We start from the raw sequence: 26489 nt of genomic DNA on the forward strand, positions 1-26489 counted from the left end.
GGACCGCGGCGGGGGCGGGGGCGGCGAACCTAGCCTCCCGACCGCGCAGCGGCCGGGGAGTTACAGGCGCGCCTCCGCGTCTCTGCCTCCAGGGACTCTCCCAGGAGAGACCGGCGCGAGCCCGGGCTCGAGGAAGTCGCGGTGAGTGCACACGGCGCGCGGCGGGGACCGGCTCTTGCGAGCAGGTCTCGTGACCTGGGCGCTCGAAAGGGCGGCGGGGAGGAGAGAAGGAGGAAGAGAGGGATCCCGAGACGTCCTCCTCTGTGGCTCCAGGGCCGGGGAGGTGGCGCGTCCCGCTGTCCAAGTGCCCTTCGGGGAATGACCGAGTCCTCCGAGCCCGCGCAGATCCCGCGCCCTCACCCATCACACGCAGGTCCGAGAGCCAAATGCAGGGAGGCCAGAAGAGAAGAATCCTCGAACCCCCCGTCCCCCGTCTCAGGAAAGGGTGCGGGAAGACTCGGAAGTGACCCTTCTCTCCTGGAAACCTGGGAGCGAAAGGAGATGAGCGTCTTACCCAGAGGGGCTGGAGGCCGCGGGGACGCGCGGGCCGTAACGAGAGGGGGCCGGAGAGCCGAGCCTAGAGGCCAGGCCTCCACCAGGGCGGCGGCGGAAACATGGCCCCCAGCCTGGGCTTCCACAGCCCGACCCAGCGGAGCCGGAACTTGGGGGAATACGGGCTGGGGAGGGCGCTTCAGATACAGGGATCGCCACGCGAGGATCCTGGGGAGCACTGATGGGGGCCAAGGTGATAGGACAGGAGACAGTTGGAATAGGGAGGCGCAGTTGGAGGCCATGGGGTGTCCCGGGCTCTCCCTTAGGGCAAGAGCCCTCCTGTAGCACCCCCGACCCACCCCGCGCCTGCAACCCGGGGGTGGGGTCCTCCTTGCATCCGGCTGCCGCAGTCGCACAGCCCCCACCCCTTCTAGGAGTCTGAACCCTTCAGAAGCCGTGCAGACGCGTGCGCGGGATGGACCACAGCTTCGCTGGCGCTCGAGGTCAGAGGGCAACAACAGTGGACGCAGGGCGCCGGGTCCTGGGGGTCCCTCCGCCTTGTACCGAAGGCTGGAGGGCTGTGGGCCTGTGGGCGCCTGACCTGGAGCCCGGAGGCGAGAAGCCGCGGCCACCGGGTCCCGCGCTAAGGTCTCAGTTCTCGGGGCTACCTCACTTTCCGGCCAGGGAGGAGCCTGGGGCTCCGCGCGCTCGCAGCTGGATGGTGACCCGGGACCCTTCTCCTTCCCTCGAGCCTGGAGGGCCGGGCCTACGATCAACTTTTTCGTAGCGGGCTCTCCGGATATTTTGCAAGGATCCCTCTTAAGGTCAGAAGTTTGACGGCTGTTGGAGGCGTCGTCGCTCCCTCGGTGGGAGGGACAGTACACACACCCCGGTTGGGCCCTCACCTGGTCCCGCACCCTGCCGAACCTAAAGCCCTGACCTTGGCTCTCAGGGCTGGAGCTCTGAAAGCACAAAGCCGCTCGAGCTTCGAAGTCGGGGACTCCCCACCAAACACCGGGCGCACGGAGGAACCGGTATTTTCCCTTGGGGTTTCGGATCCACGAGCGCTTTTCCGTTTCCAGCAGTGCGCTAGCGGCGCGGTTACGCGGCGCCCAGACGCAGCGCCCGCGGCCCGCCCTCCTGCTCCGAATCCCGCGCGGGGCTGCGTGGACAGTTGTCGGCTGGGGGCTTCCGGGAGAAGGGCCTCCGAGAGAGAAGGGACTGCGGGCTGGGCCCCGCCGCCACTGCGCAGGCCGCCCCTGAGTGAGCTCTTGCACCTCCCTAGCTTGGGGAGGATTTAACGCTCCCTCACCCCCAGATTTCCGATCCTCAATTATGGACTCGGGAGAATTCCTCCCGGGCTTGAAAGGGATTACCCAGATCGCAGAAACATGGCTAAGTGGAAGTGGGAGAAACTCGACAAGAAACAGATACAGAAACTTTTCTCAAACCGAAGTTCAAGATTTTGTGGAAAGCGTACTTGGGATCTGGCTACCGGCTTTTCACAGTGACAGCCGCTGTTTTTGCCCCGGCAAGGCAGGCTCGACTCGTATGGTTTCAAAGGTAGCAGAGGCGTGTTTGGAGACTCGCAGATGTGTGGTGTAGGGTACTTTCAGGCCCAAAGCCTGCCCCAGCAAACGCCCAAGCGGGCATTGTATCCCGCCCCCAACACATTCATTCAGCACGCGCGCGCGTGCACACACACACACGGAGGTGACCTGGTCTGTCCGACTGCACCACCAAAAGTACCCAAAGTCCTTGGGCGCAGCCAAAGTTTCCCAGGTGGGAAGGATAGTAATGTCTGTGTGGAATAGTGAAGTGAGAACCCTCCCCGGCCCCTCCCTCCGCCCCCTCCGCCCAGCGCTTGGTTAGGGCCATACCAGGGCTCTCTTTTTATCTCCGAGCAGGACACTTAGCACAGACATCTACAGGCTAGAAGCTTTGTGTAAACTGGGAAATGCACTAAACACGTGCTGTTTGGAGTTATCAGGCGGAACTGCGGTGGCCTCGGATTGGGGCACCTGCTGCGTGTCCCTCGCTCTTGGGCTTTTGGTGCGGGGAGTACCTCCCTCCTGGTCTATGCTTTGGACCTAAAGCCGAGCGCCTCACCCAGAGTATCGAGACTGGCCTTTCCAGACCCAGGGGAGAGGCTTATACGCAACGAACGAGTTCCCACTCCGGGACAACACCCAGGACCGGCGGTTCCCCTACTGGCCTGGAAAGAACCCGTAGAATATGGAATGATGGAAAATTGAGGGCAGGAAGTGGGCAGTTGGGAAGAGGGGTCTGACACAGTGAGGCGGCGAGCTTCGAGCGTGCGGCCTATTTGCAGGGCGCCATCATCCCCAGCAAGTCCTGCTTTGCGCTCTTGGGAGCGCCCAGAGGCGCTTGAGCACGCCTCCGCCTACCCACCACCTCTTAGAAATTTTCCATTAGGAAACTGATCTGGAAGAAATTGAGGCCCGGAGAGGAAAGGGGCGGGCCCAGACCGCCCCACATCTGCTTGGATTTTCCGCTTCAGATGCTCCGCAACTGTTTTTCCCCAGGCCGCGGGCAGCGCCTACCTGAGGCCCATCCCCCGCGGAAACCGGTCTTCGCGTGAGATCCAGGGGGAAACGCGCAGATATTCCACCGGGGTTGGGCTCCTGTAGAGGCTGCTGCTGTTGTGGCAGACGGGGATAAGAGACTTTGTCACTAAAGAGATGGGGGCTGGGGTGGGGGGGACTCCTTCCATCCCTAGCACAAAATTTGGGGAAGGGAGTTTCGAACCTCTCTGAAGTGGTGATTAAGGAGCACTTCAACCGCTGGAGCAAGCGGAAGCAACAGAAAATCCAGGACGGCTGAGATATGAACTCATTCGATTTACAAGCCCTGATCTACACAGGCAATTAGCACGATATGGTTTCTCCAGAAATCTGGCTTGCGCCCAGTAGTACCACGTCTATGACTATTTCATGGCTGGGACCCTTTTTCAGTCTGACCTGTCCCAAAGAGTGCCTCGATTTCCCACTTCTTCCTTTCTGTAAGCCCTATGGAGATATCACCAATTTTTCTGGGGGTCAGGCTATTCCCAGAAAGGATGAGAGAAGTACTATATTACTACTCATTGTTAAAAGTAATTATAGGTACCCGGAGCAGATTTCATAATGATTCATTCCTTGAGAGGTCCCGACAGTGACTGGCTCTGCTCACTCCTTCCCAAGTCGCAGAGGGAGAGAACTTACCTTTTTGTTTTGTTTCTAATAAATCATTTCCGTGGAAGTCACTACATTGGAGAAAGTTCTTGCTTTTAGGTTGATCAGAGGGCGTCTGTCTGATCTGATTACATGGCAGTAACTAGGGCAGACCGACCGTCGTGCAGTACTTCCTGGGACTCTTCTGCATCTGAGCGTTCGGCCCTGGGCGAGGGGTGCCCTGGTTCAGCTCGGGGGTGGCGCGGGCACGGGAAGGAGGCACCCCTGCTCCAGGCTGATTCTGCTCTCTGGGATTCCGAAAAGAGCAATGTCCTTCCCCTCGGACTTGTTTGTCCAGCACACTTCGGGTTCTGGGATTGGGGGCTCGCGGGGGCTGGTCGCGGCAGTGCCTCCTGTCCAAGGAATGGAATAGCCGCTGCCTACTTCTCTCCTCCCTCAAGGCGACGCAAAAACAGTTAGTGCCACTGGTAATTAATTATGGTGATTAGGAAGGTCCCTGAGCGAGGGCCAGGGAGCCACCGAAGCTGCTCTTGGTTTGGGTAAACCGCGGCGGGAAAGTTCTAATTTTACCTGGGGGTGAGAGGGTAGCCCTTTCCTCTGCATTTTCCCGCCCTGCCTCCCAAGCCTGGCCTCGCTTTCTCCCCCATCTCTGAGAAGGTGCCGGGACTTCGGCGCGCCGCTCCCAAAGGCATAAAGACATCCAGTGTCCTCCGGGGAGGGCAGGGATCCCGGGGGAGTGCTGGCAGCACCCCGCGCTCAGGATTAGAGCTCAGGGACCAGCCAGGGACCCGCAACCGGGACAGAGTGGAGCGAGCGTCCTGCGTCGACCTCCTCCCACCCTTCCAACGACCCGGCGGCATGGAATTCCCGCTGCCCTCTCCCGGAGGATTCTCGGCCCCGCTTACGGAAACATGGCCTCAAAATCCCGGCTCAGGGAGAGGCCGCCCACCCGCTCCCCGGCAAAGCCCGGCTTTTCGCCTCCAGTGAGCCAGGGATTGCGTCTGGAAACCCTTGAGCCGGAGGAGTCTGGTAGTCTGATGTGCGCTGAAATTCCTCAGTGGTTTTATCGTTTACACACCGCCTTGTCATCTGAAAACCAACTAGTTCATTAAGGACGGCGAACAAACCGCCTTTCAAAAACATCAACTAAAAAATTTCCTTAAAAAACACACAAAACCTATCTACAAGAGACAAATATTTCTGCATATCAAAGAAAGCACAAACATGGTGGACTTAAGTTTTTTTTCCTAGTAGGTAATAATAGTAATAGGCAACCCTTAATATAAGGCTGACTATAATATGGGACTAGTATAGTACTTTCAAGACGCAAACTCGTTTCATTTAATTCGTATACGGGGGCTATTTTGCAAAGCAAAGCGAACGTTGGGGCACCTTCTCCCGAATCTAAACAAATCTGTAGGAGGAGGCATGCTAATTCACTGGAAGTTTAGTAGAGAAAGTTACGGAAAGGCCAGCCGGCAAGCGAGTGGCTGGACTTGCCCCTCCAGCCCGGCCTGAGCGCGCGCCACCGCCCCAGCGCGGGGCGTGAGCATCTTCCCGCTTCGCGCGGATTCATATATATGAACATATATATGAATATATACACATATGTATATATACACACACATATGTGTATATACAGACATATGTGTATATATATATTTGTTTTCTTTTAAAGGCCGGCCTGGAAGACGGGTTTCCCGAGACTTGTGTCTCCGGGAACACACTCGCCCTTGGGTGAGGAGAAGGAGGCGACACCCACCGCAGAGGGCCGTCCCGTGACAGAAGTTCCGCGCTCGCCAAAGCCGGACTTCGGATCTGAGCGGCGGCCGGGCCCCATGCCTGTGGGACCGACACCCCATCTGGCTAGGCACCGAGGAGGTGGGGGGCCACCCTAGCCAGTCCTTCCCGCCCTGGGCGGAAACCCGGCTGTGGGAGCTGCGGGCCACACTCGGGGACAAGACTGCCGGAAGGGGCCCAGCGTCAGGCTTCCCCGTCGCCAGAGATCTTAATTCCACAGAAGGAATTCCTGACCTACTCCCGGGGCTGACTGCGGGCTCCGAAGGGGATTGTTTCGGGTATACTTTGCGGTGTGGTTCCCGCCTTTTGATAGCGCGCTGTCTCGGGATCGCCCGCGGGGTTAGAAGCTGGTCTTGGGCTAGTGGCGGAAGGGGGCGCAATGCGCAAGGCCGCAGGAGGGTCTCAGTAAGCAGGAAGGGTGGAGGGCTCCGAGAACTCCGGCGGCCCAGAGCGTAGGGAAGGGGGTTGCCAGTACACACGGGGTGAGGGGCGCAGTGCACAGGGAATGGGAGGCTCCAGGGCACGCGCGCTCAGTGCTCCCCGCGGAGGCGCAGTGTATACTGGGGAACCTCACTGCGCCCTGTGCGCAGGGCGTGCGGGGTGCTGGGGCTCATGCTGCGGCGCAGGGCCGGAGCTGTGCGTGCCGCTCGCTCACTTGCGTGCGTGGGGCTGTCCCCGGACCTTGTGTCCACCTCCCATCCTCCCCCAAACCCGTCGCTCGTCCTCCGCTCCGCTCTCCCGCCCCCGATTTTTTCCAATTGGGAGGTAGGGACCAAAGTGACCGGTTTGTGTGTTTAAAGTACTGGGGACCGCATGGGGCTGGCGGGAGAGAGCGGGACGTGGTGCAAGTGGGTGGGGGGATGTGTGGTGGGAATTAGAGGCTGGTACTTTCACTTGAGATTCTCCAAAGCCCCTTGAGCCGACGCCAGCTCGCGCGCATGTAGACAGCCCAGGGCCGGGGTGGAATTTTCCTGCTGGCAGTTTAGCTATCCGAGGTGGCGGTGAAGAGGGACCCCCGGCGTGGTCCCCGATTGGGAAAGAAGGTCCAACTCCCCTCTGGCGTCCGTCGCCCCCTTTTAACTGCTCAGAGACAGAATTCCTTCCAGATGCCAGAGCAAATACCCCGGCGGAGGACGCGAGAGGTAGAGAACATTTTCGTATACAACGAAAGACTTTTAAAATTAGCCCCTTGTCTCCACGCAAGAATATTTCCCCTGGCAAAAGCATTGGTTGGCTGATAAGCTACAGGGTCAATTCAAACTGTGCGACTTAGAAATCATTTTGGCCTCAACTCCAGCACTGTCTTCGTTTTGTAGAGGACGGAAACAAAATAACCTCGGTGATTGCACGCACGCTCTTTTCGTCCTGCGATGTAGACAGGGCTATTACTTCACCTGACTACGGAATTCTCTGCGCTTCTCCTCTCGAAGCTTTTGAACAAGGCGGGCGCCTTGCTCGCTGGACGTGCAGATTTTCACATTCAGGGGAGTTTTCGCGTCGCTTTCCTCTGTACGTACGGGAGGGGTGGCCAGGGTGCGAGTGTGGTCGTGGCTGGGTGGACTCGTGCGACCCTAAGGTCGAAGCCAATTAAACTGCTTTATTATGGTGCTGTGAGAAACCTACTTTTAATCTTGCGTTTCACTTTGGAGAGTGCCAGGCCCTGAGCTGGGCATAGGGGAACAGCAGGGGTGGATACTTGGAAATCTAACTTTTGAGTTAATACAGGCAGGCGTCGGGGTAAAGAAAACCGCGGAGGTGAACACGGTTCGGTGACGGATAGATTAATAGCTGCTCCCGGCGAGGCAACGGGCCACGTTCCACTTGTGTCGGAGTCCTGAAAGCGACAGCCTCAAACACTTTGTGAGCACTTTAAACAAGGTAGTGAGTACTGGAAAGCTCGTATGTGAATTTGCTTTACTTCCTGGATAACTGGGGGCCAAGAAGGAAAAATATCAGCGCTGTTTTTTCGTATGCACAAATAATTTTAGTGTTTATTGAACTCCACTTAAAGTAATTCACCAGAAAATACCTGCCTGTTTAAGCAACATACAGGGTGCGCCCTTGAAAGCTAATTGACTTATTTCTATTTCTATTTAGCCTGATGCCTACACCATGATTTCTGGAGAAGCTGTCAACTCTGACAAATGAAGGAAAGTGGAAGCCAGGAGAGCTGCACCTGCAAAAACTGCTGGAATTCCAGGGCCAACCCCGCCCATCTGTTCTTTAAGAGTACTGTACTTGGACCCTACTTGATTGTTTGAGATCCAGCAGTTGAATATTCTGAAAGTAAGTTCCAGAAATGGAAATTCACGCCCAGTATCTTGCACAAACATTTTAATATCCGAGTGGCCTGGATTGAGCCAAAAGGGAAGGATCCTTCCAGCCAAAGACATAGCAGATCCTGTAGAGGCTGAAAACCTTCCGTTGAGGGTGGAAAGCAATTATTTAGACACACAGAGAAAATTCCTAGCTAGAAGGAAAGAAAGAAAAAAAAGGCTCCAAGTGAAGTTAGAAAATTTATATTTTACAAAGTCCTTTGAATATTATTTGACAGTAAATGTATTTTTCTAGTTATGTTTGTTGATCTAAATGTCTCAGTGACCCTTTGCATGTGTAAATCGTGAGATTCGTTCTCAGCAAAGATGACTGATGGATCTTTTAGGAATCCATGCTTTAAAGTTGATTTTCTGTGTTGGCCATGGAAGCTGCTACACTTTAGATGGTTTATGGGATGGTTGTCAAGAGAACCTTGGGTAACATTTCTCAGGAGTGTCTCTAAAAACATTCTTCATAATTAAAAAGTGATTCATAGAAATCACCAGAAAAATTATGGCATGTTATGTTCCAGCATGTTTTTAGGCCATGTGGAATAACTAAAATTATTAAGGTCTGCTTGGGTAATACTGCCTCCCAGCCTTCCTCTGACCTCGTCAGCAGAACCTGCTATAGCCTCATAGATGTGACAGCAGTCTGGTGGACGTTAGCTGAAGGATATCTGATTTTTCTCCAGGTATTTTCTATATTGATAATGCAAAACCATCCCTTTAAAGACCCTTGGATAGTATTGTCCAACAGGTAGGTCAGGTAGCACTAATAGGAGTATCTTTAAAAATCTTAAGATGTTTTTTGGGGGACATAAAAATTGTGGAAACCCCACATGATAGAGTCCGAAAGACAGAAGAACCCGTCAGAACATAGGCCCACCTGGTTATAGGCCAACTGATGTTCAACAGGTCTTTTGTCATCTTGGTGAAATTCCCAAGATGAACACCATCCTGCCACCAAACTTTGCTCTGCAGGGAAAAGCAGTACATTGAGGTCCCAAGGTCTTAGCAATACAAAGTCCTTCAGCTGGTAGTTATGTGGGTACCACTGCTGCTTCCTCTTCCTGGTAGAGAAGTAGGGCAGGGCTTATCAAGGCTTTTTAGGGGCCTGTACTGGTTAATGTAACTTCTGAAGGCATTGGATTTACAGTCTAACTTTCCTTAGGCGTTGGCGGACTATGACAATATATGTCAGTTGCTAATATTTATATGGAAAATTATCATTTAATAGGGCAGTTAACTTATTAAATAATCCAAATGGAAGCAGTTGCACTTATATAAAATCCTCCCGATATCCAGCCAGTGCGTGGTCACTCAGATGAGCTGTGGCGTGACTTATTAGGTCATTTTAGACCTCTTCACAGTCAACTGATTCAGGGGCCTATGTGGTGAGTCACCTGACATGTGAAGGTGGTTAAAACAAACAGGTTGAGGGCTGCCTGTTCCAGGCACTCAATCACGTGCAGTCTAGAGCTGGGCTAACCTAAGCAGCTTGTATCTTACCCATCAAAAGGAATGCATTTCTTCGAATTGCAGAGCTCTCATAAACTCCTACTTGTACAAACACTGTTACTCATTCAAGAAACATTCATGGGGTGGCCACAGTGTGCCAGGCAACCTGCGAGGCATTCGCATGATAAAAGTGAGTTCCTGCCATTGAAGCATTGCCAGTCCTGATACCATAATGACTTGGGGGGTCTGGCCTGCTAATGTGTTTCAAGGGCCTTAGAAATGTGCACAGCTTTGGAACCACTAATTCTATTTCTGATTATTTGTCCTATTGAAATTATTTCTAATGTGAAAAAAGCCTTTCCCCTCCATGAGTATTTGTATAATAGTTAAGGCTGCAAGCTTTGGTGTCAAGTCTAGGTTTGACTTCTCTTTAACCTTCACTTTTGTTGTCTGTACAATGGGATAATAGCTACCTCTTAAGGAGCTTATGAGTGTTAAAAATGAAAGACAAATATAATGACGATAAAGGGCCTAACAACACACTGCCTGGGAGAAGGAAACATTCAATAAATTGCAGCTGTTATTATTGGCATTATCACCACAGCAGTATTGATAATAGTAAGCTTTGGAATATTAATATTTTTAATATCAAACTATCCTAAATGTGTGGGAGTTGATGAACTAAGTGTTGATATATATGAGGTCGGACAATTAAGTTCACGAACTCATCCTAGAAAAAATGCTACATACCTCATTGCTGAATATCACTATGGTCACCTTCAAAGTTCTCCCCTTGGGAAGCTATGCACTGACACCAGCACCTACAATATCCTTCAAAGCAATTTTGGAACTCTTTTTCTGGAATGGCCATCAAAGCTGTTGTCATATTACCCTTTGATGTCCTGAATGTCATCAAAATGTCTTCCTTTCAATATTTCCTTTATCTTCGGGTAAAGAAAGAAGTCATTGGGGGCCAGATCAGGTGAGTAGGGAGGGTATTCCAATACAGTTATTTGTTTACTGGCTAAAAACTCCTTCACAGATAATGCCATGTGAGCTGGTGCTTTGTCATGATGCAAGAGCCATGAATGGTTGGCAAAAAGTTCAGGTCGTCTAACTTTTTCATGCAGCCTTTTCAGCACTTTCAAGTAGTAAACTTGGTTAACTGTTTGTCCAGTTGGTACAAATTCATAATGAATAATTCCTCTGATATCAAAAAAAGTTAGCAACGTCATTGCAACAACTTCATAAATTTGTTGGACCTCATATATATGTATATTATATATATACTATACATATATAAATAAAATATTACACGTATAATATATATTATATATATTCAATGAAAAATTATACAGGTATTTAAAAAGATTGTAAATTTTAGAACAACATGGACAAATACCTTCCTAGAGTACAGATCCTGGAAAGGTGGCAATCATATTTTCCAGACTCCCTTGCAGCTAGGGTTCCTGAAATGACTTCAGTGTAGCCAATTAAATGCATTTATTTGAGGAGTAAAGTGGAAGTCACACTTCTGTGAGCTTTGTGATTTCTGCTAGTCGGCATAATGTGTATGCATGTGGGTATGTTAGGGAGGGCAATGTTAACAGAGGTCCCAGTGACATTGGTCTGAAGCCAACAGTTCCAGTGGTAGTTTTCCAGTCCCTGGATCACTGCTCACCAGGGGTTCAGCAGTTCCAGTGGCAGCTTCCTGACCCCCACCTTCCTGACTGGCTATGCTAGCAGCTGCCCTGGCTGGTCAGTTCTGCAGTGTTGTTTATCCCTGGAGATCCAGCCAAGAGCCTCTTCTCCAGTTCTTTCAACAATTTTGCAAGCACCAAAGTCTTCCATTAAATCTCTCTGCTTAAAATAGCTCAAGCAACTTCTGTTATTGGCAACTAAAGCCTGACTCCTGTACATTGGAAATCATGCCAGTACTATAAAACTCTGTATATTGTGTGATCACAATCAAGTAAAACAACAAAACTGTATATAGAAAAGTACCAGAAGGATATTCTTCAAAGTGTTGATAGTGAGTATCTATGAACAATTGTTCAATTTACATTTCACTGCCTTCATTTTTTTTCTTTTTAAATAACAGCTTTATTAAGATATAATTACATACGATATAATCCACCCATTTAAAGTATACTAGTCATTTAAAGTATACTGGTCAACAGATATGGGCAGTGATCATTTCAGTCAGTTTTAGAACATTTTCATCCCCTCAAAAAGAAACCCCATTGGCTATTAACTCTGTATCCTTCATCTCTACCCCCAGCCCTAAGTGACCACTAATCTACTTTCCATTTCTGTGGATTTCCCTATTCTGGAATTTCATATGAATCGAATCATATGGTATGTGGTCTTATGTGTCTAGTTTATTTCACTTAGCATCACATTTTCACAGTTCATCCATGTTGTGGTGTATATCAGTACTTCATTCCTTTCAATGGCTGAATAATATCCCATTGTGTGGATAGACCACATTTTGTTTATCCATTCATCCACTGATGAACAGTTGAGTTGTTTCCCACTTTTGGCTACTATGCATAATGCTGCTATATCCCTCCAACTTCGTTTTTGTCATGCAATATTTTATGATAAATGTTCAATACATTTTACAACAAGGAAATATTGGCCTGGGTAGTACTCAACTAGTACTTTGAGTTTGGTGTTACAAAGAGGACAAGATTGTAGATTTCATCCTTGGATTGGCCAGTTAGCTTAGTGAACATCAAAACTCTGTTCCAAGCCAGATTTACAGGCTCCATGTACCCCAGCGACCAGTCTGTAAGTGGTACCTTTGGTCACCAGAAGGATGGGAAGAGAGACTGTAACTTATGTCCTTTACTTGGCAAGTGACTCTGCAGCCAGGTAGATCTGGTTGTGGTAACCTTGACATTAAGTCCTGAGATTTGACTTTTGGTAATTTCACTTTAAAAATTTCATGTACTGGGGTGCTGGAAATATTCTACATTTTGATCTAGGTGGCAGTTACATGGGATTCATGTGGAAAACTCATCAAGCTGTACACTTTAGAAGTGTGTGTTATTATATTTAACTATGTGAAAGTTACAAACTGATTTTAAAAGAGGAAGAAATTAGAACCCTGTGCTTTCCCTCATATGTCCCTATCACTCTCCCATTTCAGCTGCTGCTTCGTCCTTTCTGGCCATTTATAAATGACCACAGGTTCATACCACACAGCTGGTAAGGGACAGAACTGGGATTTAATCCAGCTCTTACTAACTTGGTGTAGAGTGTTGCTTTCACTAGGAACTCTTCCAATGCCTAGAATCTACATGATTTTTGAGACCTGGCCCCAAACCACATGGCCAGTGAATACTTGGGCTGGTCAAGGGGACCAGATCTCCTGGCTCCAGGGCATGTGCTGTGTCCCATGTACCTCTTTACCCCCAGCACCCAGCATTGTACCAGGCACATAGTGGACGCCCAGTAAATATTTGCTGAGTCATTGTGACCACAGTGGAGTTATCACATGGCACTTACAGGCTGCCCACATGGCATTTGCTGGAAAAAACAAGGCAGAAAACTCAATTCTTATTTAATTCCCATGGCACCACCAATGGATGTTGGTCTGCCACAAGAATATGGAAGGTTCCCATTGGAGATATAAGAACTCTCTGGCAAGACCTATGAAGTGTTAATTTTAGCTTTTAATGACCTGTGCCCTTGTACAGTTTAATGGGTCAGGAGGAGCATGAGCCAGAGCCAAGACTACTCTCTCAGGGAGGTTTCCCTTCCTGTAGCATACTTGGTGAGTTATTCGGTTTATAGAGATTCACTACTTACACATTTACTTGGAGAGAATTTCCATTGTTTTGAGTCCAGTCTGAGAATTGTGAGCTCTTCCTTAAATGTATTAGCACTCTATCCCATAAATCAAATTTTCCCAGAGTTCTGCATTATACATGAGTTTGACTCTCAATGTCAAATGGTAAAAGACTATAAAACCATGTAGTAATAACCATAAAATAAACAAAATACTTGCATGTCCCTAGATAGTCTGAGTTGAAAGACAGATAGGTTGAATATCAATTACTTGGATTAAGGAAGTGCATATCGCAGAGGTGTCCGTGTCTACCAGTTTTTCCTCCTTGTATCCTGGTAGGAAATGAGGAAGTTCCATGCTGAGGGGGAAACACCTGTGCTTAAGGAGAAATAATATCTCAGCTGATATTTGCAGGGGCCCTAGGGTCACTGAGGACAAGACTCCAGCAGAGCACAGAATCATGACTCAGGAGCAGATCTCTGCACCTCAGAGGGTCTGTGCTCCTAACATGACCAGATCACAGACGCCCTGATTCTCATGCATTTGACTTTGTGCAGTGTCTACTCATACGCTGTACGTGACCCATCACACCTGGCCTCAGGTGCACATTAAGCTGATGAAGGACCATTTGGACCTGTTGTCTTGTGGTGCTTCCTGCTTGCCCACATTGTTGCGTTCTTTGCTTGTTCAGTACTTGTTCAAAGTTTGCATAATTCTTTGAATCTTTTATTGCATCCTTCCCTAATTAATTTAGAAAAATTAGTGGAAAGTGAAGAAAAATTGTAGACCTCATGAATGCAACACAATAGAATTGAAAAGGCATCATTAGATGTTGTGACAGTTTGGGTCTGTAGGCTCAACCAGACACCCCAGGAAATTAAACTGCCCAACTGTGGATTCAGTTGTGAAAGAGAAGAACAATAGTAAATCACATTATGAAATGTTGTAGATACAACGTTAGAAATATATCTAAGGGTAAACAAAAAGTTAATGAGGGAAATGTTATCTCCATAGAAATAGTCTAATATCAACGAAGGGAGGATAGAATTAGGACATACAAAATGTCAACCTCGGATTAAATTATGGATTTTATCACTGATCGTCTGATCATCAATGGCTGCTAACCTTGGGGCAAGGAGAGAAAGAGAGGGAACTAGGGAGCGAGAGATACCTTCAGGATAATTCAGAGATTGTACATGCCTCCTCATAGGGTGTATATATCCTTTGTAAAGTTGTCTTGCCAAGAAACATCTGTGTTTGATTCAGTCCCTAACTAGACATTCTAACTACCAGTTTTCAGGAAATACAGGGACAGAAAAGCATGGTAAAAGATATCAGGGAATGTTACCAGCAAATCTAGAATATGGGAAACTATAGGAAAGACAACCTAGTTTCTTCCACAGATAAAAGGCAAGGAAAAAAGGGAAGAATGGGGGAGGGGACCTGTGGCTGAAAAGACACTAAGGGACACATCAACCTCATGCGAACAGGGACTTTGTTTGCATTTTAATTCATGCAAATCACATGTTAAAAGTGTCTGAAAAAATCAGGGAAATGTGAAGACTGGATATTTGATGCTATCAAAGCATCAGTGTGAATTTTTTAAATTATGATAATGATATTGTACTTACATAGTTACTTTTCAAATAGTTCTTTTAGAAATACATACTGAACTATTTACAAATTTTAAAAAGTATTAGTCTATTTTACAGATAAGGAAAGTGAGGCTTAGGGAGGTTTATTAACCCTGTAATCTACTTCTGGTAGATACTATTGAGCCTCTGTGTTACTTTGCTTTTTAGTTCATTTATTCCTCTAGTAAAACCACATTTTTTAACCATAAAATGCAAACTTTTGTGGAAGTGAACTCTTAATGAAATGAATGAATCTTTGTAACATTCAATCTTTATATAATTTCAAATTTAAAGAAGTGTTGCAAGAATAGTATGAGAAGTGCTCACATACCCCTTACCTTGATTCACCAATTGTTTATCTTTTATTCATTTTCTCGCTCTCTGAATCATTTGAAAATAAGTTGGAGACAGTAGGCCCCTTTCCTTTTTTCTATAAAGACCAGAGAGTAAATATTTTAGGCTTTGGAAGCCATACAGTCTCTGTCACAGCTACTCAACTCTATTGTAGTGCGAAGGAAGCCATAAGTAATACATGAACAAATGACTGTGGTGGTATACCAATAAAACTTTATTTACAAAAACAGGTGGATTTGGCACACAGGCCATAGTTTGCCCACCCCTGTGGTAGACCTCCTCATTCTTTTCTCCATATCTTTTATACTTATTCATATTTTCATCTCTCCCTCTCTGAGGCATTCTGGATAAGTTCTCCAGATATGTCTTCCAGTTCATTAATTCTCCCTTTAACAGTGTAATCTACTGTTTAACTTACCTATTGGATTTTTTATTTGACAGTCATATTATTAATTTTCAGAAGTTCCATTTGGTTTTACTCCTGACTCTACCAGTTCATGCCCAATGGTTTCCTGTTGTTTATTCATCTTTATAAGTGAATCCTTTCTTCTCTAGACATTTTATACTTAACTATTCTGCATGCTGTTGCTACCATAAAAGCATCAATAGTTCTTGGGGATCTAAAGTTGTTGTTTCTTGTTCCTTTAGCTTGTTAGCTTTCATACATAGTGACTTGCCTTCCCAAATATATGTTGATTTTTGTTTGTGAGGTTGTGCTTTATTTTAATTTGTGGGATTCTTGCAAATTAACTTGGGGAACCTTTCCTCCTAAGAGGAGTCACATCTGCTTTTGCCAGTAGAGAAGGAAGCTCTGCATCTTCCATACCAAGATCATCTCAGAATTCTTTGAAGATTTTTTCTAGAGTAAGAATCTCAGATTTGGGTCCTCTTATGGAACCCTATGTCAGGGCAGCCTCACCCTGTCCCTGTCACCATAGGTTCAAGCCTGTTCCTGCCACTCAGATTCCCACTTACTCCAGTCCCGTCTCCCTGCCTTTCAGCCTGCTACTGCCCTAGTCCTTGGTGATTCCTGCTCAGCTTCTGACCAAAAAAGCGTAGTAAACCCCATCTTCCTCCTTCCCTCCCAACCCCCTTTCAGACTCAGCTTTACTATGTCTGTCTGTATCTGCCTGCCTATTTTGTGGCGTCTCTGGAAATCTTTTCCACCTTCAGGAATATGTCATGTCTGGGAGCTCATTGTGGAGCAAGCCAGCTTCAAAGCACTTAGTTTGTCATGGTCTGGACACAGTTCTTTTGCAAGATTTAAATTTAACTTTCTGTGGATGCATACACTTTGGTCACTTGTTTGGTGTCTCTGTAGACTGGACAAATGGACATATATGTACAGGCTCTTAGATCCCACCCTGCTCATGGAGGAGCACCAGTGCCTACCTCACAGGCCGGTGTGAGAGTGAATGAAATGATCTACGTGGGGGAGAAGACATCCCCGGACACAGGGCAGGCCCTTGGTACTTCTTAGTTCACCTATAAAATTGGAGTCACAAAGGATCTCCTCCAGCCACAGCCCACACTCAGCCTTGCTTTTGATGACTCATTTTCAGCCTTAATGGTGACTTCCTGTCCTACCTGATGGTTTACCTCACACTCCCACCATAACACTTGCTCTGAGAAAATGCGAGGATACATGTACAAATAAAACCGTGCTTTCCAGACTGTTAGTGTTTTGAGCAGGGGCAAACCCAAAGGAAGGAAACTCTAATCGTAGACTTTGGGACATTGACCTAGTTGTTTTGCGGGGTCAGCAGGGGAGGAGTATTGGGATTCTGAGCCTTTCTGCGCCCCTCCACCACCCCCAGGGTCCCCCACTCCCGCTGAGGGTTCATCAACCACTTGCTTAATCTGACAATAGAGACGGTTCCATTTGGGGAAATGCCTACAATTATTGCTGGCTTTACTGACACACATAGCTGAAAGAATATGATGCAAAATCCCCTTACATATGACCCCAGCTGAAAAAACAAACAACCTACTACACACTCACATTTATTTAAATTGCTGAACAGAGTTGTTCTCTGCTGGGTTGTAATGAGGAGTGAGTTTTCCAAGGGTGTGATTTATGAGCCTCTCACAGATGGGTTTTAAATGGGGCACTGACAGTTCCACTCCAGCTATGGCTGGGTTGGGGGGCCAAGGAGCTGAAATGAGCTGGTGGAGAGGCAGGGGAGAGGCTGGGTGGGCAAATCACATCACCGTAAGCTGGGGGCACACAGCCATCTCAGCTCATCCATTTGTGAGCTGTTCCACTCAGCAAATACTGGATTGTTTGTTTTTGTTTCTCCGAAGAAAGAAAGAACACACGTTGACATAAAGATTGAAGGTGGGATCCCTCTTATGCCACAGACAGCACCGGAAATGGGAACATTAAGATATGTCCAGATCCTAATCTCTGGAACCTGTGAGTGTGACCTTGTTTGGAGAATGGACTTCGCAGATATGATTAAGGTTCTTGAGGTGAAGAGACCATCCTGGGTTGGGCCCTAAATGCCATCAGAGTCCTTTTAACAGGGAGGCAGAAGGAAATCAGCCACACAGAGGAGAGGGCCATGCGAAGATGGAGGCAGAGATGGAGAGATGTGGCCATAAGCCAAGGGGACACCCAGGATTGCCAGTAGCTGCCAGAAGCCAGAGAGGCAAGGACGGATTTTTTACCCTGGAGCCTGGGGAGGGAATGCAGCCCAGCCGACACCATGATCCCAGACTCCTGGTCTCCAGAACTGTGAGAGAATAAATTTCTGTTGTTTTAAGTCACCCAGTTTGGGGTAATTTGTCACAACAGCCCCAGGAAATGAATACAGAGACTGTGTCTCTAACATCCATTGCAGGAAATAACTGAGATTACAGTTTCTGTTGCAGTGTACATCCCCTCAGCGCTCTGCTGAGGGGTGCCTTTTTGCAGGGGCAAGGCTGTCGGGGTAGCCTAGAAAACAGAGCCTGTAGCTAAGCTTGTATGCTAATACTTTTTGGGGTGGTGGTGATGCAATTCCAAGGAAACCAGAATTAAGGAGAAAAAGAATTGAGGCCATAAAGGAGGGAAGGAAATATAAGGTGTTGTATTACCCAGCTGGCCACAGTCTCTCAGGGGAGCATGGCTGCGTGGCCGTGGGACGCATCTCACGAGAGGCCGTATTTAACCACTGCTGCTTGGAAGTGGCTGGGGCAGGAGGCCTGGGGGAAAGAAGGTGGGGCAACTATGTATCTACTGGTTCCTCCCTCTGTCTCTCCTGGGCAAAGATTACTCCATCCTCCCGTAGCTCCTATCAGTTGCTAGAACCTTCGTGGCTCAGGCCAGGCCAGACCTGGGTGCCAGAGCTGCTGCAGCTCCCGCCTCGTAGAGGGGCACAATGGAGGCCGTGCTCGGGCCTCACCCCTGCGGCAGGCTGATAGCAGCTTTGTGGGGATGACACGTGTCCTGCTGGGGCCATTTTAACTGAGACTAAGGCCACGAGACTGGCAGGGCTGACAGATGGGGGGGGGCCATGTAAACTGAGTCAGGCATCACCAAGGCTCAGGGTTGGTGGTCAGCGTCAACTTCCTTTTGCTTTATGGGCTTCCATAAGTGGGGGGACCTGAAGCCTCCTTTGGCCCAGGTTACACACCCTCTACCTGGGTTCCCACCGCTACAACTCCGGTGACCGTGATTCTGCTTAGCTGTCTGTCATCACTTTCCCACTCATTTCAGTCTTTCTTCTGCTCCTCTGCTTGTCACCCTTGACTGCTTGGCCGTTTCTGTTTTCCTTTTGCCCTTTTGTTTGCATATATATTCTCTTCCATCTTATTTAAGCGCATGTCCAAACTTGCTCTTCCTTGGGTTCAAGATTTCTCCCCTATTTCTGCATTTGGTTAGCTTTAGTTTTACAGTACAGGCAGAGACTTGGAAAGAAGAAGGAGAAACAGATTCTTTAACAGAAAAAAAGAGAACAGGGATGCTATTCTCTGTGACCCCAGCAGAAGAAAAGTCTTCTAGAGAGAAGAGACCTTAAGCAGTTTTCAGATGTTGCTGGTTCCATAGCTCTGTAAAACTACTTCCGTCCCCTGAGGATAAAGCCACATTTTGGCATCATCAACTTGGTACCCAGTGCCATTAATGCTAGACTGAGGAGGAGAAAATGCTCATTACATATTCACTATTGCCCTCATTGGCACAGAACTGTCATCCACAAGCCCTGGCAGAGCCAGCCTCTACGAAGGCCATGGACCCCATCCTTGCCCACAGCTTCCACCATGCAGGGCTTTTTGTGTGGCTGTGTGGGTACCCCTTGCACCTTGCCACTGTGCTATCTCTGAAGTACTGTGACAACCTGAGTCTTCAATGTGGAGAACTTCTGCTGGCCTCCCCGGACTCAGCCTGGGTGAAAGATGGATCTAGGTCATGCATATGGAACCCATGTGCATACAGTCAAACTCTGGCGCCCCTCCTGGGGTCTCATGTTTGGTTCACAAAGCCAGACAGGAAGGAATGGCCCACCCACTCTCTCACCCACCCCACTATCAATAACATCCTGAAAAGTAACTATTCTCACATCTATCACCATAGATCAACTTGGCCTGTTTTTGAACTTCACATAAGTGGAATCACACAGTGTGTATGTACTCTTTGGGGGTATGGCTTTTGTTCAACATCATGTCTGTGAAATGTTATTGCCTGCAGAAATAGTTTGCTTTTTTTTTTTTTTCTGCTATGTTATATCCTGTTGTATGACTCAGACAATTAAAAAAACTCTTTCAACTATTAATGGACATTTGGGTTGTTTTCTGCTGCAGGTGATTGTGAATTAGGCTGCTGTAAACCTTCTTGTACATGGATTTGGGTGCACACGGGTACTCATGTCCAGAAGTGGGACTGCCAGGGCACAGCCCGTGTGCAGGCTTAGCTTGAATAGACTCTGCCACACTTTTTCCACCACAGTTGCAACAACGTACATCCCTCACTAGCAATGTGAGCTTTCCAGCTGTTCTAATCTCTGACAACACTTGGTAATTGTCAATCCTTTAAATTTTAGCCATTCTGGGAGCTCTTTGGGGGAAAAAAAAACGGGCCATTTCCTGGGAATAGGACACAATCCCTGGCCATCTGTAATTTACTCTGTTGTCTTGGAAAAGGGATATGCTCTGTCTCTCCCTCAGGAAATTGAACAGATTACCCTTGACCTCTATCTTCCCTGAAGATGTCTGGAGTTGCTGGGTTAAGCCCAATCAGCCTGTGAGAAGCTTTAGTGAACTTGTGGACCGTTCTGACCTTCATACCTGTTTCTTCCCTGGATCTGCATGTGGCCTTAGGAAGCCCTTCTGCACTCTTTGGTGGGCAGGACTGTAGTTTAAATGTCCTGTATCTTGCACAGCACCCAGTACAATTGGGGCACATAACAGGTGCCCAACAACTACTTGTTGGCTCAGTCCCTGGCTCGTGGGGCTTAGGACAGAAGGCTCCCCTTCCAGAGAAGTTATCCATGCTTCTCAGGTGTCCTCAGCCTCCCGCAAGGAGGTGTCAGCATCACTGTACCAGGCAAGGCCAGTCAGAAAACAGGACAGGGAAGGCTTATCAGAATAGAGGCTTGAAAGAGGGACCCATGGTTTAGGGGCTCAGAGCCCTGAGGAGGGGTACTTGTCTGCCAGTGCTGTCCCTCTGAGTGGGTACAATGAGTCTGGTCCCCAGAGCATGGAAGAATCAGGAACCAACTGCAGCTGCCGAGGTGAAAGCAATGCCATCAGGAAGAGCAAACCGGAAGGAGCAAGTCCCCTAGACCCTCCTCAAACCTTGCGGCTTCCTGTTGGCTGAGCAGGACAGAGACACATGGCAAAGCAATGGAATCCGCAGAACCCTGTTCCAGCATCAAAAAGCACAGTGTAAAGAGAGGCTTAGACCAGAGAGAACAAAGCTTAGTAATTGGAACCGAGGCCCAGTTTCTACCTGGTGATGCATCGTGCCCACCTCCCTACACGGGACCCCATGCCTTGCAGAGTCCTGGGGTACGGCTGGAATTCCCCGAAGGAGAAGTCCTACTTGTGTCCTCTCACTCTGGCCTCCTGTGCCATCGGCGGCCCACAATCCACTAGAGGGAGGTGCTTCTTCGTGCGACCAGTACTGGTGCTCTCTGTGAAGGTGGCTGCGTCTGGGCCAAGGGTGCCATCTTCAGGTTTGGCCCAGTTCACTGTCTCTGAGGAACCAAGAAGGATGCTCATTGCATGCAGGAGACAGACAATGCCTGTCCTGACGATCCTGGCTGCAATTGTCACTGGGGCTATAGCAGTCAGCTTTTGCTATGGGTATGCCGTAGTAACAAACAACCCCTCAAATTGTAGATGCCCACAACTATAAAGGTGTACTCCTTGTGCACCCTGGAAATAGCTCTTAAACCTTCAGCTCAGAAACGTCACGCATCACTTCCACCCCCACATCACTGGCCAACCCCAGGGCTGATGGGGTGAGGCAGTATAGCCCTCCATACAGTGAGGGCAGCTAATACCTTGAACGAGACCTTGAAGGCACCCTGTCTGTGCTCAGTCTTCACACACCTCTCCCCTGGGACGCAATCCAGCCCAGGAGACTGGGTAGTTCTCTGCTGCGTCCTCCACACTCTCTCTGCTGCAGGCCCCTACACAAGACTCCCTTACCCCTGCCAAGGGTAGAACAGGCAGTTGAGCAATTTAACACGTGGAGATAGATGTGAGAAGAGCAAGCAGCCAGCTCACCGGTTTTGAAAGGGGACAAACTATAACTTACAAACTGCAAATTTAGAAACACCTCCACCCTCCAAGACTGCACCACAATGTAATGCCATGAGAAGGGGTAGGCTTGTCTCCCTGCTCACAGAGTGTGTTTTCTGCTTGTCCTGCCCTCAGCGGGCTCCAGTGCTAGGAGTCTCTCTGTGTTGACTGGTCAGAGAGAAACGTCTGTTCTGAAGGGGTGGGCAGGGAGCAGACATTCAGAGCGAGGGCGAGAAGTGCACCATTCCAGGTGGAGAACAAACGTGCACTGGAAGAGGGGACCTGGGAGTCCCACCCCTCCTGGACAATCTCAACCAGTCCTCCTGAGTTCCCACCTTCAAAATGCCTGCGCCACAGTTCCCCAACCTTCCTGGCCCCAGTTCCCCAGCCTTCCTGCGGCTCTGTGGCAGGATAATTTTGTTTCTTACTGACCTCCCTCCCTGGGCCCGTTCCAGCAGGTAGGGTTCATCTTTCTCCCTCCTGCTAAGTCAGACACCGGTTGTCCTTTCACCTTTCAAAATACTAATTTCTCTTCCTGCCTGATGTTTCTTCTCCCGACCTTTTTGTCCTTGGGGACATTCCTTGGGTTTTCTGTCTTTCCTGTCACTCTAGTGATTTGAGGAGAGTGCAGAGATAAACCTGTGTGTGTCCCAGAGGCTAGGCTTGCCCGGAAGCTTGCCTCGATATCTAGGGTAACCTAGACTGCTTCCTATGTGGGAGAGACCTTCCTCCTCAGGGGCTTATAGGCAATGAGTGGGTTAGGGGGTCCTGGAGGGCCCTGTTCTCCCTGGAGAGTAACCAAAGTGTCAAGGTGCACACTTACCTAAGTCACAGCTCCCTTGTTTACAGGGGAGCCTGAGGCCCACAGAACAAAAGCTAGTTAGTGGCACTGGCCAAACGACAGGGTTGTGGACGTGGTCAGTGAGGATGAGGTCTGGGTGAGGTCAGGGAGAAGTTGTCAAATGTGGCACAGGGTTGCCTTTCAAAACTTTGGTGTGTGGCTGCAAGGTTTGGTTAATTAATTAAATGGAACTTATCACATACAAAATGCATTGTAAATATTCCTTTCATCCCTCCAAGAGTACGTCAAATTGTAACCTTTCCCCTCTTTTGAATTCTAATTTGTTAGTGTGCTGCTCCATCGTGTGTGTGTGTGTGTGTGTGTGTGTGTGTGTGTGTGTGTGTGTGTGTGTGAGAGAGAGAGACACGGAAGTCCCAGCTCCCACACTCCAGAAGATTGGGAGATGGTAGCTGTCTGCTGGGTTCTCCTCATGCTCTTCTTCCAAAGCTCCCCACCCAACGCCTGCCTGGCCCCCTTCTTTCTCATCCTGTCTCCCACCCCAAGTTCTTTCATTTCCTCTCTGTCCTCCCGCCTTTGCCCTAACTGGTGTCTCCTGAAACACTGGTCCCTCTCCGTCCTGCCTCCCTGGGGAACTCCTGCTCCTTCTTGTGTTCAGATGTCATTTCCTCCGGAGCCTCCTGGGTCTGCAGACAGGCCGGCGGGCCGTCACCCCTCAAGCTCCTCTCGCCCCACCCCTACGGCCCTCCCCTGCCTCCCAGGCCTGGTCCTACATAATTGTATTGACTCACCCATTGAGCTCTCCGAAACCAGGGGCCACGTTGCCCTAAGTCCCTGAGTGTCCCTGGGGCACGGTGAGCATGGAAGCACGCACAAACACTCAGGGAATGAACAAAAGAAGGGAAAGGTGGAATTCATCACATTCACTCTGCACTTCCTCAGTCTGGGTCCCACCGTTCAGATCATATTTAATTTCTCATCTTTTTTTTTTTTGAGTGTTATCACAAAAATGTACTCGGGCCATTGTTACTTCCTCTAGGTCGACTCTTTTGGTATTTTAGCACACAAATAACTCTTCCAGTGAGAGATAAACAAAGCCATTAGGTAAAATTAATTGGAGTAATTAAGAGCAAATAGTTTTCCTGGGAAAACCAGGTTTTAAGAGCCGGTCCAAGGCAGCCCTGCCGGGAGCAGCAGCTCCTGGGGTTCCCTCCACTTTGGTCTCTGCTTTGTTCCTCTGCTGCTGGTGGTTCTCACTGGTAGCCGCTATTAGTGGCGGTGACACATTAATTGAACCTCACTATTTCCAGGTGTGTGGCACACTCCGGGGTCACCAGTGCAGGGGGGTTTCATGTGTATTCAATTACTGCTGCGCTATGAAGGAATGCAACATGTCATATGTTAAAGTGTCAATTACCACCCTTACGGGGCTGCCCGCACACTAAACCAATCAGCCCCTTCCCTGCGGAGCCTGCCGTGTTTGCGCTGGAAACCCTGTAAACCGCATGTGTGTTGGGGAGAAGCGAGGAGGAAACAGAGAACTGAGAGGGGAAGGGCGCCAGGGTTGATAAATCCTTTTTGAAAATCCAGGCAACGTGTTCCCATTTGTTTCAAGATTGCACTGTAGAGTGTCGTAGGACATGGGAGGGGAGTCGGCAGGCCGTGGCGAGCTGAAGAAATTCATTTAAGGATTCGAGCGTCTGCAAGGGGCCCAGAGGTACTGATGAAATAGCTGTCACTATATACATCGGAGTTATTATATGGGGCCCACTTATGACCTTTACATTTATCATTTACATAAATAAAGCGGAGAAATGTATACTTTCCTGCAAGTTTTGACTCCAATCTGTTAACCTAAAACTGTGATAGTTCGACACTCAAAATATGAAATGAAGTTATGTAAGGAGAATTTTTAAAATTAAGTTTTTCTGCCTGCTCTGAACTGTAACTGAGCCTTTTTCCCACTGGGTTCATTCAGGGGAACATGAGGCCATGACACCCCATAGCTGCCCCACGAGGCCCTCTTTGGGAGGAATTTTTCTTTCCTTCCTTCCTGTTTTCAAAAGGCATTTTTCTTAGAAGCCAGGCATGGCTATTATAATTAGTATTTATACCGTCTTCCTTCCCCAAACTCACAGTGATCAATCGTGATTACCGGCCTGCGGCACTGCCCTGTATGGAATAAGTATTATCCTCCTTTCTCATGGCAACAAAAAGAGGGCTCACAGTTCCACTCGAGGTCACCTGACAAATTATTCCATATTAGAAACCGCAGTTGCTTGCGCTCCGCGATTGCGCAAACAAGCCATGTTTCTACTTTCCGTCTCTTGTGTTGGGGTGCTGTAGCCCTCTTCCCTATGTTGACTTTTAGATCCACTCACCAGTCAGCAAATACTTGTAAAATACCTACTTTTAAATGTGTTAATTGTAGGAATCAGATTCTTTGGTCGACAGAAGACAGATCGAATTCCAAACCTCAAAACCACACTGAACTCTTATTACCAGGAAACGTCACCATTGTTGGTGCCATTTAATTTCCTGCCCATTTCTCTTCCTTTCCCCTCGTTCTGCATCTTTTCTTCCAGCTCTTACCTTCTCAAGGCCTCTTGCTCACTCGTGTTGCTTTCTCCTCCAGAATTTGGGCACTGGCTGTCGAATACATTGAACTAGATGCAACCATTTTTGATTTACACAACCGGCTGTTTCATATTGTTCAACTTAATAAAAGGCTGCTACAGAGGTTTGTGGTTTCTGCAGTTGTAATCAAACTGTACGATATTATACTTGGAAAAGAATTTTGAAAACAGCATGATGCTACACAGCTACGGTATGTGTTCCTGTTTTTATTATTAAAGTAACAGTTTATTTCCTTCTGAATTTAATTGATAATTTACTTATGAAAACCCTCAGTCGGGATCTTTTAACAGGAACCACCTTCTTCCCCATTTTTTGGGATAGAGAACAGGGCCTGGTCAAGAAGGAGAATAGCCAGGCTTGTGCCCTCATGAATCTTCCATGGGCAAAAATAAGACTGTTGTGAATTAGCCTACCTCAGAGAGAGAGAGAGAGAGAGAGAGAGAGAGAGAGAGAGAGAGAGAGAGAGAGAGAGAGAGAGAGAGAGAGCAGTTATGCCCAAATGGAGGGCCTTCTGCCTGCCCAACTCACTCACCTACATTAGTCTGTCCATATTTTCATCATTACACGAGAATGACACTTTTTTCTATATGACCATATGTGTACTAATTATTCTAAAATAGCAAAAGGCGAAAAAGAGGGAATGTTCTGATGCTCTGTCCTTGATTGGATTTCCTCCGCTGAGTGTGAGCAGCTGAATGTAGACTCAGCCCTAGACACAAAGGGGCTGAGAGCAGGGTTTTGAGGACTATCCTGCTCAGAACCGGTGAGGTGAGCTGGTTTGCAGAGAGCTGCCTTCTTGCTGTGTCCTCACATGGTGGAGAGAGACAGAAAGCAAGCTAAGCTCTCCTGTGACTCTTTTTGAAGGGCTCTAATCCCATTCATGGGAGCTCCACCCTCATGACCTAATTACATCCCAAAGGCCCCACCTCCAAATACTATCCCATTGGGGATTAGGGTTTCCATATATGAATTTTGTGAGGACACAAATATTCAGCCCATAGCCTCATGTTAACCAGGCAATTTCATGAAATCCGCTGAGTGGACGAATTAACAGTCCTGGCCTCTGTCACTTACATAGTCTCAATTCACAAGCCTTGTCCTTTTTCCTTTGGCTTGTGCATCTTTCAAATGACCTGTCTTGGTCTGGGTTCCCTAGAACACAGAGCCTGAGACAAGGATTCAGTGCTAATGCTTTCTTTGGGAAGTGCGGTCTCAGGGCAGTGCGACTGGGAAAGGGGAGCTGAGGCAAGGAGGATGGGAAACAATGCGGTGAGCCGTGAA

General features: G+C 48.4%; 1 long non-coding RNA gene across 1 annotated transcript; it reads left to right on the forward strand.

Moving 5' to 3' along the window:
* The first annotated feature begins 52 nt into the window (after positions 1–52).
* LOC109446663 (uncharacterized) lies at positions 53–21950 on the forward strand. The gene is made up of 3 exons (XR_016019592.1): positions 53–141; positions 5365–7364; positions 7584–21950. It is a non-coding gene; the product is annotated as an uncharacterized LOC109446663 (long non-coding RNA).
* The last annotated feature ends 4539 nt before the right edge of the window (positions 21951–26489 follow it).

Source organism: Rhinolophus sinicus, chromosome 17, assembly GCF_057876585.1.
Source record: "Rhinolophus sinicus isolate RSI-liver-muscle chromosome 17, RSI-T2T, whole genome shotgun sequence".
In the NCBI taxonomy this organism is placed as follows: Eukaryota; Metazoa; Chordata; class Mammalia; order Chiroptera; family Rhinolophidae; genus Rhinolophus; species Rhinolophus sinicus.